General features: G+C 41.5%; 2 long non-coding RNA genes across 3 annotated transcripts in view; both read right to left on the minus strand.

Moving 5' to 3' along the window:
• LOC142110108 (uncharacterized) overlaps window positions 1-5,289 on the minus strand; it is a 29,761-nt gene extending 24,472 nt beyond the window's left edge. For both annotated transcript variants that reach the window (XR_012680486.1, XR_012680485.1), the window contains exons 1-6: window positions 5,269-5,289; window positions 3,559-3,597; window positions 1,007-1,037; window positions 894-918; window positions 776-794; window positions 135-164 (exon numbers count right to left, since the gene is read on the minus strand). This is a non-coding gene — a long non-coding RNA (uncharacterized LOC142110108). The remainder of the gene's footprint in view (window positions 1-134; window positions 165-775; window positions 795-893; window positions 919-1,006; window positions 1,038-3,558; window positions 3,598-5,268) is intronic.
• A 219-nt stretch (window positions 5,290-5,508) lies between these two features.
• On the minus strand, window positions 5,509-12,320 carry LOC142110124 (uncharacterized). The gene is made up of 4 exons (XR_012680488.1): window positions 11,839-12,320; window positions 11,712-11,736; window positions 11,594-11,612; window positions 5,509-5,541 (listed from the first exon to the last, which is right to left on the minus strand). It is a non-coding gene; the product is annotated as an uncharacterized LOC142110124 (long non-coding RNA).
• Between the last annotated feature and the right edge of the window lie 2,251 nt (window positions 12,321-14,571).

Genomic DNA, 14,571 nt, shown 5'->3' on the forward strand with positions numbered 1-14,571 from the left:
ATTCTCTTATTGACAGACTCTGTAATAAACTGCATTAGTATTGAATAAGTGGAGACAGTCAGATAGAGGGTTGGATGGGACGTCTAGTGATTACTGTGTCTATTATCCTTTATACTTTACAATAATATACATACTCTGCTTCTGGTGGGACATATTCTTTTATCCTATTAGAAGTCAAAAACAGATTGTGAGAATCTAAAACATAGTGTATGTGCAATATAGTTGCAGAACATTATTCTTAATTATTTTGTGCAACTTTTTGTACAATTTTGCTATGTGCTTGCTAGGAACTAATTACCTGATTACATAATTTCACGATTAACATGTGAGACAAGAAAGTTGGTTTTAATGTAACTTTATCGACTGCAGTGAGCTTTACTTTCTAAATGATTGGCTGGCAATTATTATTATTTCTTATTTACAGAATAATGTGTCAACATGTTACATAGCTCTTTACCGAGAATGTTTCCTCATTCACACTAGTCTCTTCCCAAGTGGAGTTTATAGAGTAAACTTTATACCACATAAACACACCATTATCTCCAAAGCTAATTAACCTTCAGTTATCAGGTAGTGCCTCCTGATTAAGGGAAAGCTCACCAAGCTCCTCTGGGACGGGAGTAATCTGAATATCTAAATATTCTCTATAAAACACTACATAACATCTAAGCACTAAATAATGGTAAATAAATAATGAATCAATTCATTCATGGAGTTTGTTGTACGTGTGCTGGACATAAAATGTAAAATAATTAAGATGCAATAATGTAATTACCCGTCCTCTGGGCTGTCCTCTGAAAAACAAAATGTTTAGAATAAGTTAATAGCCGTGCATAAACCAAAACTGATTTAGTAATGTTGGTGTAACAGCAGCTTATCACATCAGCACATACCTATCATTTCTATCTTGATATCACTCTGAAAGTAAAAGAAAAATGGGTAAGTACAGAATAAACATAAATACTTAGACATGTAAACTACCTCTCACAATTCCCGTATAACTTACATGAGGAACTTTTTCCAACTCTGGTTTCACACTACAAATAATAAATGCAGAATGTTATCACATACAGAACGTCACATCACATATATGGATGACCTTAAGGTACTTAGCCCTGTGTGGCTGCATTGGGTGTTCAGGGTAAGTGGGGTTTATTATAATTGCTGCGATCTAATCAGTTAGGGTGTATATCGCAGTAGAGTAGGATATTCTGTATACACATAATCAATTTAAAAAATGGCCAAGCAGAACAAGCAGGAAACGTATGTCGGGAGAAGTGGACAACCAGTAGGGGAAAAGGGCTCTGGTACTCGGATAATTATAGGTGTAAATGTCTGAGATGTTGGGGGTTTATGAGGAACATGTGGACATTGGAGGGTAACAATTGCGGATAAGTAGGTTACTCAGAGACAAGTTTCATATCAATACAAGATGGGAAAAGGATGGAAAAACTGCATAGCATATAAAGGGGAAGTACATATCTTTTCGGTATCAACCAGTATCACATTATTACAACTAAACCATACAATACGGAAATTATCAGTAATCCATAAAGCAATTACTCCATAACTACTGTCAAACATTTAATAGACCTCAGTGCAGGTTGGAACATCAATGTCTACATCTGGGGATTCACCACTAATTGTCACTGATGTGTTGGCACAAGAAAGAGATCTTGTGTTAAATATGTTTAGCACCTCTAAGATAATATACTGCAAACTGTACAGTATGCCCACCAAAATGCCCCTCCTGAAGTGGTATAGATTTATATTTAATACTTGCAGCAATTGTCTTACACCCTGGTCCTCACTTTTGTCCATACTTGTCTCCTCTTCCGAAATGTCCAGGAAGCTCCCGATTTTCAGGGAGTCCCCGGACTCCCTAAGAGCAGACTCCCACCCGGATCACGTGCAGAGGCAGGGTTTATGAAGCTATTTGTGTTATTATGCACCGCCTCCTGTCGAGCATTTGCTGTAAATAGCAGCATTGAATGACATGGGGTGGGGCCATGATTGCGTCACAGTGACTGGATCACTTATAAATAACTTATTTGTGGCTGGATCATGTAGAAAAAATTTATTGTAGATATGTAGCTCAATCAGAAATGCACTTATCGTGTTACATTGGGATGTGTTTTGTATGGAAATGTCATTGTTTGGGTTTGTAACTTTGCTAGAGGAAGTCTGTTTGCTGATAGCAGTAAATGTTAAGTTAGTCTTTATGTGAAGTGACAAACACCTGTTTAGCCTGTATACCCAGCAGGGGACCACTGCCTGGCTGTCTGGCGTGGCTGCATCTCAGAAAATGCAAGCATCAAGGTTTAGCACATAACAGAGTAGTGTAAATATTGTTAGCTTTGCATTGCATGTAAATCCATGTTTGGGAAACATATATCGTATCCTGAATACATTTCCTTTCGTTATTCCAAATGCACCCTCTAACTGCAGTAGGACGGGCTTACAAATGCTGCTACCACTGGACTCCTTACCGGCATCCAGTACCAGGTTTCTTCTGGGTAACTGACACTGCTAGTGTACCCCGTTACTGATGTACCTGGGCTGGTACCCCTGACCTCTTCCTATGGATCAGGGTTGCTGTGAATGGATCCCCCTGCCCTATCACACTGGCCAGAGCTGCTGGGTAGTGGGCAGAGCGTTGGTACCGCAAAGCTAGGTCCAAAGCTCAGGACAGCTGGGAACGGATTGGAGTTGGGTCTAATCTGTAGGTCACAGGGATGGAGAAGTTTCCAAGCAGGTCTTTGAAGCGAGTGGTATTCATTTATTTACACTGGTTGAAGGTACCCGTGAGCAGGTCAGATGAAACAAGAAGAACAATTTTCCATACAAACAGTGCTTTTTTATACAGTTTTGCACACAGCCTCACAGGGTACGCCTGAGGTCTGAGCTAGTTTTAGTATCAGGATGCAATATGTTTACCCAAACATTGATTTACATGCAATGCAAAGCTAACAATATTTACACTTATCTGTGATATAATAAAACTTGCTGTGATTTCCTGCATCTTGTTTTAGACACAGAGGAAATCCAACATCAAGTCTAATTAAACCTTTCTGTGCCTTCAGGTGTTGGACCCTGACACATCAAAGGGTCTAATTAACATGAGATTAACATGGGTCCTTTCTTCAGACAGTTGCAGAACACACATTTCCTCCATTTAAAAATTCCCAAAGAAAAGTTACAAAACCCCAAACAAGTAATTTCCCTACACCAAAATACACAAAAGAGTTCATCAACAAATGCTTATTACATCAGTTATATACCTCAAAAATAATGCGTTTCCTCTAGCAAAGTTAAAACAACAGACGAATTTCCTCCCCTGGACTCAGAAATAAAGATATTTCCTTTACCAAAATACACACAATACCAAATATTACATTTGCAATTATTTCCTTTAAATAAATTTATACTGCAATTTATTTATAAGTGATCCAGTCACAATAGGAAATGGCACATCCAACAGCACTGTGTACTTAATTATCCTGTAAGGAGGAATAATATTTTATACTGCCAGGAAATGTATCTATGCATGGTACATACGTGTCTTCAGTTCTATCGTCATATCTGGTAAAGTCGACTCTGTTAGACAAAGTAAAAAGCTTTAAAATAAATATTAAAACATGTGAAAAAAATGATTAAAGGAGCTTTCCAACTTCTAATTACTTTAGATTGCTTGTATAACTTTCAGCAACATTTAGTATATACATTGTTATTTTTCTGTCTTTAGTCTGTACCTTTCAGCCATATCTTTATATCATTCAGCAGATTTGTTTGTTTTTGTTGATCTGGGATACAATAGAAAACTGTGTTTTGGATACAACTGTATCTAATGTAAAGAGCAAAGCAGTGCGGTATTGTATTTTATAGCTACAAAACTAAACACTGTGTCCTAATTCATGTGCGGACGGAACTTGTATGTACGTTGTGTGTTAACGGGAGCATGGAACTTGTATGTAAGTTGTGTGTTTACAAGAGCACGGAACTGCTATGTAAGTTGTGTGTTTACAAGAGCACACAGCTTGTATGTAAGTTGTGTGTTTACAGGAGCACGGAACTTCTATGTAAGTTGTGTGTTTACAAGAGCACGCAGCTTGTATGTAAGTTGTGTGTTTACAGGAGCACGGAACTTGTATGTAAGTTGTGTGTTTACAGGAGCACGGAACTTGTATGCAAGTTGTGTGTTTACAGGAGCACGGAACTTGTGTGTAGTTCTGACCATATTCAAATCTAAATCTCGAGATACGTTTCCATGTGAATCTGGGTGTAAGCACGCTCTGTCTAAACAGTACTTGTCTGTAGACACAGAACAGACTGCAGTATACGCACATGTGTAAGTAGAATAACAAGTTACACTTGAGCAAAATATAAAATAACAACTCTTAACGGTATAATTATTTATATAAATACATGTTTTTAATATAATATTTAAAATGTATTTATTTACATTAATTACATAAATATGATATCAATGTGTACTGTGCATACAATGCACTTTAAGATTATATCTTAGCTGCATACACTTGTTCTGTGATAGCTAGTGACACACATACTTGTAATTTTTAAACCAAAGACTTTATAGTTGGGGTAGGGCATGTCCTAGATCATCTTTAAATTTCAGTGTAAAAAGAAAACCATCAAGTATTTGTGTGCTGCATGAAAACACAGCCAATATTTATCTTATGTACAAAATAATACTCTAATTTGCACCCCTTGCATTCTAACATGGTTTGTCCAGTTCTAAATGTACTCCTTTCTTGTCTTACTTTCCTTAATGAATCAGACCCTAAGTTATGATCATACTGTGCATGGAAAATACAGCAGAGCCCACATACCACATAGTTCCTCATGTTGTCTCTGTGTAAGGCAGGCCTGGCCATGCTGTGGCACTCCAGGTGTTGGGGAACTACAAGTTCCAGCATGCTTTTCCAGTAGATGACCAGCCGATAGCTGGCAGGGAATGCTGGGACTTGTAGTTTCACAAAACTTAGAGAGACACAGGTTGGCCAGGCCTGGTGTAGGGAATTTGGTCGATGGTTAGACATTCATTTGGTCGACAATTCAAATGTAGACAGTATTATTATGTGGACAATCTGAATGATGACAGTATTATAAAATGTCATCCAAAATAAAAGATATAATAGAGTACACCATGATTTTGTCAGAACAAAACTTGTGTAAGACTATGCTAATATTAATGTGGTTTTACCATATATGAAACGTCCAAGTAAGAAAATATAATAACATAATTACCGATTTTCAGGTCTGGCCTCTGAAAAACAAAATGAATAATTCAGAATATGTTTACTGAAAACATTTGTATAAAATCAATGTGATTTAGTAATGTTACTGCCATGTACTAGTGTAACACACCTAACAGAACGTACCTTGTACAAATATGGTCCTTACCTATAAAAGTAAGAAAAAATGGGTAAGTACAGAATAAACATAAATACTTAGACATGTAAACTACCTCTCACCATTCCCCTATAACTTACATGAGGCATTTCATGCTCTGGTTTCACACTACAAATAATAAACGCAGAATGTTATCACATACAGAACGTCACATCACATATGGATGACTTTATGGTACTTATCCCTGTGTGGCTGCATTGGGTAAGTGGGATTTATTATAATTGCTGCGCTCTAATCAGTAAGGGTGTGCATCGCAATAGAGTAGGATATTCTTTGCACACATAATAAGTTTAAAAAAGGCCAAGCACATCAAACGGGAAACGTATGTCTGGAGAAGTGGACAGCCAGTTGGGGAAAAGGGGTTCTGGTACTTGGATAATTATAGGTATAAATGTCTGAGTTGGGGGTTTATGAGAAACGTGTGGGCATTGGAGGGTGTTACGCTAGTCGTGAAAATAAGACCCACCTTCTGGTATTGGCGCAGCTAATCTAGAAGAAGCAAAGTCTCACATGCCCCTGGTTTTCACCAGGGACCCCCTTAAGAAGGTTTTGACTTTGAGGCAAAGACACGCAGGCTGTGGCCCTCCTAGGTAGCCACCAGATAGGTAGAGAGATAGCGAGGTCGAACAATCCGAGTCAGAACTGTGGAGGAGATAGGTACCTAGGTAGCAGGCAGAGAGCAGGCCAGAGCCTCCTTTAAATAGAAGGTGGATTAGCCTCATTTGCAGTGAGATCGATGGTCAAAATCAGCTAACCGCCGACAGGAAGCCGAGAAGATCGTCCTGTTGCCCAGCAACGGAGACGCGAGAGCTGCGCATGTGCCAGCACCCGCCCGGTAGCCACACAGATGCGTGCCGTTGTGTGATTGTCCAGAATAGAAAGGCATTCATCCCAGACACTTCCTGAATTTTCGAGAACGGCGCCTGACTGTACCCCCCCTCTTTCCGAGAAGGGAAATCTCTGGAAGGAAATGTCTTTAGGAAGGCAGACAAAAGATGGAAAGCGTGAAGATCCTCTTCATTTACCCAGGACCTTTCTTCGGGTCCAAACCCTTTCAGTGGACCAGATACTGGCAATGCCCGTGAGGGCGACAAACATCCAGGATGTGGCTGATTTCATACTCGTCACCGTCCGTAGATGGAATGGAGGATGGCTGGGAGGGAATGTGGGTATATTTATTAAGTACTAGAGGTTTCAACAGAAAAATATGAAAGGTATTATGAACCTTAAGAGAGGAGGGGAGAAGAAGTCCATAAGTAACTGGATTGATGACCTGGGTTACAAGAAAGGGACCAATGAATCGCAGAGCCAGCATCATGGATGGTACCTGTCTGAGGTTCCGGGTAGAGAGCCATACTTTGTCACTAGGATGGAGCATGGGAACAAACTTTGAATGATGATGTGCAGAACGTTTATACTGCTGAGAGGACTTCAACAAATTTTCCCTAGCAGAAGTCCAAGTATGTGCAAGATCTTAAACAAAGGAGCGAGCAGCAGGAACTGTGGGAGCCTGAGAGGAGGTAAAATCTGGTAACATGGGATGAGAACCAAAAACTGTATAAAAAGGAGAATAACCAGATGAGCTATGAACATGATAATTATGGGCAAACTCGAGCCATGGAAGTAGATTGCTCCATTCCGATTGGTTGTTGGAAGAAAAACAATGGAGAAATTCCTCAAAGTCCTGATTTACAAGTTCAGTTTGACTGTTGGTCTGAGGATGAAAGCCCGAGGAAAACTTCAAATCAGCTCCCAAATCTTTACAGAAAGGTCTCCAGAAGTGTGATACAAATTGGACTCCGTGATCAGCTATTATCTCTTGCGGCATCCATGGAGACAGAAGATTTCTTTGATAAACACTTGTGCCAACTTGGAAGTGGAAGGAAGACCATTTAATAGGACAAAGTGAGCCATTTTAGACAACCTATCCACGACCTCACATATAGTGTTGAAACCATTGCTGAGGGGAAGGTCGGAGATGAAATCCATGGAGAGACTAACCCTTGGTCATTCAGGAATGGGTTGAAGAGAAAGCAAACTAGCAGGAGCATGTCTGGGTGATTTACTTTGGGCACAAACTACACAGGCAGCGACAAATTCACGGGTGTCGGACCGTAGAGTTGGTCAACAATAACGCCAGGATAATAAGGCGAAAGTCTTCTTAAAACCAGCATGGCATGTGAATTTAGAGGATTGAGCCCAGTGAAAAACCATCAGGCAAAAATGTAGATCAAGGTAAGAACAACCAGCAGGAGGAGTCCTAGGAGATGATCTAGTAATGGCAAAAATGCTGGAACATTCAAGTATCCGCCGAGGCTCGGAGACAGGAAGCAAATCAGATTCATCAAAGAACCGAGACAAGCATTCGCTCGACAATTCTGGGCACCAGAGAGGTAAGTAAGTCTCAGAGTAAAGCAGCTAAAGAATGAAGACCAAAGAGGATTCAAGAAGCGGGCATCTCGCAGGTAGTTAAGGTTATTATGGTTGGTAAATACAGTGACCGGGTGGATGGCTCCCTCCAGGAGATGGCGCCACCCTTCTAATGCGGATTTGATAGGATGTAAACCCTAATCTGCAATACCATAATTGCGTTCAGATGAGAAAAAGTTCCTGGAAAAGAATCCACAGGGGCGAAAGGTACCAGTAGAGGATTCTTGTGAAAGCACTGCTCCCACGTCAACAGATGAGGCGTCCACTCTGAGGAAAAAAGGCATCTCTTGGTTGGGCTGAACAAAAACAGGAGCCGCAGAAAATGGCTTCTTGAGGGACTCGAATGCAGAAATAGCCTCAGGGGACCAATTCCTGGGATTAGCCGTTTTTCGGGAGTTTGCAGAGCAATCGATTTGCTCGAAGACGGGTGAGGACATCATTGACATGAGCGTGGTGAGAGACGAGATCAGGAGAAAAAAAAAATCAAAATATTGTCCTAGTTCCTCTAGTTCTAGACATGGATCTCTCTCTCTCTTGCCGGCGCCTGTCTTGCGCCGTGGCCGTCCGCCATCTTGACCAGAGGTTTGCGCATGTGCAGACCTACAGACTGTTAAAACCTTGTTCCTATCCTCATTGGATAATTAATTACTCCTCACTACTTAAGACACATGTTGCCCTATTACCTTTGCTTGTTCTTGGTCCTCATTCTGTTGAGATACCAAGGAGTTTCCTGTTCCTGCCTATGGTACCTGTTTGCTGTGGACGCTACCTGCACCTGGACAAGTCTCTACTTCACACAAGTGGTAATACATGCCAGCCGCAGACCGCTCCATGCTACCTCGTATCTTACCTGCTTCTGGACAAGTCTTCATTCCACATCAGTGGTGATACCTGCCAGCCGCAGACCGCTCCATGCTACCTCGTATCTTGCCTGCTCCTGGACAAGTCTTCATTCCACATCAGTGGTAATACTTGCCAGCCGCAGACCGCTCCATGCTACCTCGTATCTTACCTGCTCCTGGACAAGTCTTCATTCCACATCAGTGGTAATACCTGCCAGCCGCAGACCGCTCCATGCTACCTCGTTTCTTACCTGCTCCTGGACAAGTCTTCATTCCACATCAGTGGTAATACCTGCCAGCCGCAGACCGCTTCATGTTACCTCGTATTTTACCTGCTTCTGGACTAGTCTTTATTCCACATCAGTGGTAATACCGGCCAGCCGCAGACGGCTCCATGCTACTTCGTACCTTACCTGCTCCTGGACAAGTCTTCACTCCACATCAGTGGTAATACCTGCCAGCCGCAGACCGCTCTATGTTACCTCGTACCTTACCTGCTCCTGGACAAGTCTTCACTCCACATCAGTGGTAATGCCTGTCAGCCGCAGATTACTCCACGCTACTTGTATCTTGCCTACTCCTGGACAAGTCTTCACTTCACATCGGTGTTAATACCTGCCAGCCGCAGATTGCTCTATGCTACTTGTATCATGCCTGCTTCTGGACAAGTCTTTACTCACATCGGTGATAATACCTGCCAGCCGCAGACTGCTTCAGGCTACCTTGTATTCTCCCTGCCCCTGGACAAGCCTTCACTTCATGCTAGTGGTAATACCTGCCAGGTGCAGCTTACTTTAATTACTTTGTATGTTACCTATTTTCGGGACTGAGTTCTATTGTGCCTCGGTAGTATAGCTGCGAGTCGCTGACTCTTCTACTACTGTATGATTGGCTGCTCGCATAGACTTCCTTCAGTTGTCAAGCATCTGCCTGTTTTATACTACCTGCGTGCTAAGCACTTGGAACTCTCTCCTCCTATTATTACTGCTCATCATTCTGCCAAGTTATTATTGTTTCTACTGCTCAGAGACTATATATATATATATATATATATATATATATATATATATATATATATATCATTGACATTCCTTTTCCCATTCAGTTTAAGTAGTGCCGTGTATCTATTGTGCTTAGCTGAACCGTATATTCACCATACTCCCCAGGGGGCCGCGACCTGCACAGTGGAAGCCGCTAAAACCCATACTTCCTTGTGGGAGTTCCTGGAGAAGACCAGCCACTGTGTTAGACTCAGCGCCTCTGGTGAGTAAGGCTACATTCTGGGTAAAACTCCTAGTGCCCGTGACAAGAAGACTTTGGAACCACTAATCCGATCGAACAGTTCTGTGATGAGTTGAAGGGGGTATCAATTTTTAAAGGTTATGGCGTTCAATTTCCGATAATCGATGCAAGGACGAAGGGTACCATCTTTATTTTTGACAAAAAAGAAACCAGCTCTTGTCGATAACAAAGATTTCCTGATAAAGCCACGTTTGAGGTTTTCAGCGATGTACAGAGACATGGCCTGATTTTCAGGCAGCGAGAGAGGGTAAATCCTCCATTTAGGAATGGGTTTGTCAGGTAACAAATCAATTGGGCAATCTCAATGGCGTTGAGGAGGGAGTATTTCTGAAGCAACTTTGCAAAGAAAATCCTGGAACGAAGTATAAGGACCGGGAAGCTCAGGTTGTGTTGAAAGGATACAACAGAAAACAGATGCGTTAATTGACTTGACTTTAGAAAGACACTTCTTGAAGCATAAAAGCCCCCATAAGGTAACTTGAGCCAACCTCCAGTCGAATTAAGATGCATGAAGTTTAAGCCACGGATGACCCAGAATAATGGAATTAATGGACTGAGGAAGAACCAGAAATTCGATAGTCTCCTTATAAAGCACCCCTACCGTCAGCCAAACAGGAGAGGTAATTCGGAATACTGAGCCATTAGAAACTCAATTCCCATCCACGGCGGTGAGGAAGAGTGGCTGAGGCAGATCTCGAGTGGAGATATGGAGTTGTGAAGCCAGAGTGGCAGAAATGAAATTACTGGCAGAGCCGGAGTCCACAAAGGCGGATGTTTCATGAGGGCATTGGGAGGAGTATCCAATGAGATGGTCATCAAGAAGTCTGGACTGGAAGAGATGTAGGGAGTGGTAAGATTAACTTCTAAACCGGGCTCTCTATCACCGATTAGGAGGAGGCTTTTCTTCTAAGTATTGCTTAAAGCGCTTCTCTCTTTCATTAGGGGAAAGATGGGATCAACTTATCTGCATAGGTTTCTCAGTGGGACCTGGGTTAAGAAAGCGGGAAGCAAGAAAAGAAGAAAATCGTCTGTCAGAAGATCATTCGTGAGAGCGGTCCCGAAAACGCAGATCAATTCTGTTACACAGAGAGATGAGGGAGTCCAGATCTGCTGGGAGCTGAGGGGATGCCATCTCATCCTTAACTCGGTTGGTTTTAATGTAACTTAATCGGCTCCACTGAGCTTTACTTTCTAAATGATTGGCTGATAATTATTATTATTTCTTATTTACAGAATAATGTTACATAGCTCTTTACCGAGAATGTTTCCTCATTCACACTAGTCTCTTCCCAAATGGAGTATAGAGTAAACGTTCTACCACATAAACACATCATTATCTTTGAAGCTAATTAACCTCCAGTTATCAGGTAGTGCCTCCTGATTTAGGGAAAGCTCACCAAGCTCCTCTGGGGCGGGACTAATCTGAATAAATCTGAATAAATAGACACTCTCTGTAAAACACTGGATAATATCTAAGCACTATATAGATAATGGTAAATAAATAATAAATCAATTCATTCATGGAGTCTGTTGAATGTATGCTGGACATGAAATGTTAAATTATTAAGATACAATTATCTAATTACCCTTCCTCTGGGCTGTCCTCTAAAAAACAGAATGTTAAGAATAAGTTAATAGCCAAGCATAAGCCAAAACTGATTTAGTAATGTTAGTGTAACAGCAGCTTATCACATCAGCACATACCTATCATTTCTATCTTGATATCACTCTGAAAGTAAAAGAAAATGGGTAAGTAGAGAACAAACATAAACATTTAAACACATGAAATACATTTCACCATTTCCATATATGTTCTTGTTAAATAACTTACAGGGAGAAAACGTTCTTCCACATCTCTACAAACAGAAAATACAGAATGTTAGAACATACAGAAGTCATATCACATATATAATAACTTATGACTGTTAGTGCTGTGTGGCTGCATTGGGTTTGAATCTATTAATTTGATGGTGGGGGATAGTTAATGTAATTGGACCATGGTGTTACCTATTTAAGGCTGTGTGTATGTGTATGTGTATTTCTAAAATGTGAATACTATCATTTAAATTTAGGGACAGGTTAGGGTGAAAATGCTTACTTATTAAATATGAATGCTAATAATTTAATATTGTGGTAGGTTGTGGTGAAATATGTCTATTTTTAAATGTGAATGCTATTAATCTAATTTAATCAGTTGCACATGTGCAGCCAAACATTTCCGGGAGCTTAGTCTACTCTCCTGGAGGTCTCCCGGACATTGCCAGAGAGTAGGCGAGTATGATGTTTAGTGACACAGAAAAGAATGTTTCACATCCAAAGCCGAATCGCCTTTTTAAAATCCAGGCAGTGTTTGGGAGATTTTTGTTTTAATGTGTGTGTGTGTGTGTGTGTATGTGGGCGGGGCAAAGCAAATTATTGCACCTGGGCCCACAACTCACTAGTTCCGCCTCTGATCAGGCCCATTATCTCTATGTGTATATCCATCCCTCCTCTATTTACCTATCGAAACACATAAAGGAGGACAGGCAGATAATGAAAGTGAAAAGCAACAAATATTGACTATTTGCCACCATTTAATAACATCATGGCACACATTCTAGTTGGAGAGATGAACGTGTGCAACTCAAGGGGCCTGGAAATCCACATGTTATAAATAGGACCGGTGCCGCTAAGAGATCACTCTGCGTCGGGAGCTCTTTAGAGCTAGTTTAGTATCGTGTACCAGGGTTTTTGTTTTGGCAAGCAACGATCATTTGGATGTATTACAGATGAAGACCCCTGAATGTAGGTGAGTAATAACAAGGGTAAATGAGAGTTTGTGTAGGGGTCTTTTATGCTAATTAAAGTAATTTTTACAGTGGTGTCTGTGTTTAATTTACATTTTTCTTTGGTGCACTACAGGTCCCTGTGGGCCACAGGGCACTTGTGGTTCCCCATGGTGACACTTGTGGTTTAGCATCACTAACATAATATACTGCAAACTGTACATTTGGCCCACCAAAATGCCCTTCCTTAAATGGTATAGATTGATTTTTAATACTTGCAGCAATTGTCTTACACCCATGGTCCTCACTTTTGCCCATACTTGCCTCCTCTCCAGAAATGTTATTGTCATTATGCACCGTCCCTGTCGAGCAATTGCTGCAAATATTGGCATTCAATGGAAGGGGGCGGGGCCATGGTAACATGATTGTGTCACTCTGCCACCTCCTTTCTTGTCACCTGACATCTCCCCCGGGATCTCCCGGGATCTTATTTGAAGGAGAGACTGCTCGTTTGAGGTCTAGCAGCATGGCTCTTGGCTCAAGAACTCCTATGGGCCGAAGCACCTCCCTGTCTGTCCAAAGACCCTGGAGACGGAACTGGAGAACAACAGCTCCCCAGCCCTTCATACTGGCATCTGTTCTCACCAGAATCCAACACCACAGGACAAGAGATCAGCCCACCTTCAGAAGCTCTTGAACTAACCATCATTTCAGAGGTTGACGAGTCTCCCTGGAGAGTATAATTCGTTGGGTCTCCAGATGAAACAAGGGGGAGCCGGCCATTGTCTTAGTATATTCCACCGGAATGTAAGAGAGTGGAAACGACCGTATGGGAGGGTTTTGAACGTCGATACCATCAACCCTAGAATCCCCATGTCCAAGCGCATGGAAGGACAAGGGTGACTCCGGAATAACCAACCGTACAGAGAGTTGTCTGTAGAGAAGTTTCTGGAGACAGATCTTCTGAAAAGTGGTGTCCATTATTAATCATAGAAACCTCATCCTCTGTGAGGGCATCAACTGGGATCTGGAATAATTGATTATCAACTGTGTTGCTCCAGAATTCGAATAGACAGGATAAGATGTTGATAGAGAAAAGGACCTGATAAGGATTTGAGGAGAAAATAGTCCAAATGTGGAATAATGTTCACTCCCAAGGCACATAAAGATGCTGCCATTAATGTCATAATCTTTGTGAAAATTCTCTGGGCTGTGGAAAGCCAAAGGGGAACACCCTGAATAGATAATGGGAGCTACCTACTGTAAAAACAAAGGACTGATCCCATCCGACACTTGTCTACTCGTAGATGTTGGTTTAGTCCCTTGGTTGGTTTCTGCCACTCTGGACATGATCCCCAAGATCCAAATATCTCAGGTGGACACCGCCCACTAATATTTGAATAATTGTAGGTGACCCCCTACCCCGGCAGTCTCGAGGAGAGGAAGGTCCCGTCATGCTGATTATTATCATTGTTTATTTTTTTTTGAGATCTTGTGATTTGAACGTCTTTTGGAGTAAGCATCTCTACCCGTTTGCGACTGCCCTCGTGTTGCAAGGAGTCTACCTCTATTGGCGGGCTGAACTTTAAAGCTCGTGTTCACAAGAAAGGATCTCCCAAAAAACCCAAAACACGGAGTTCGTGGTTTATGGACATTCACCGGCAGGAAAGTACTTTTGCCTCCGATTGTTTGGCTAATCATACTGTCCAGTTCTGGACCAAACAGAGAAAAAGTTTCAGTTAAGTGCTTATACATAGCATTATGAGTTTATATAAATACACATACATATCTCCTAAGTC

The sequence above is a fragment of the Mixophyes fleayi genome, chromosome 1 (assembly GCF_038048845.1).
Source record: "Mixophyes fleayi isolate aMixFle1 chromosome 1, aMixFle1.hap1, whole genome shotgun sequence".
Taxonomy (NCBI): domain Eukaryota; kingdom Metazoa; phylum Chordata; class Amphibia; order Anura; family Limnodynastidae; genus Mixophyes; species Mixophyes fleayi.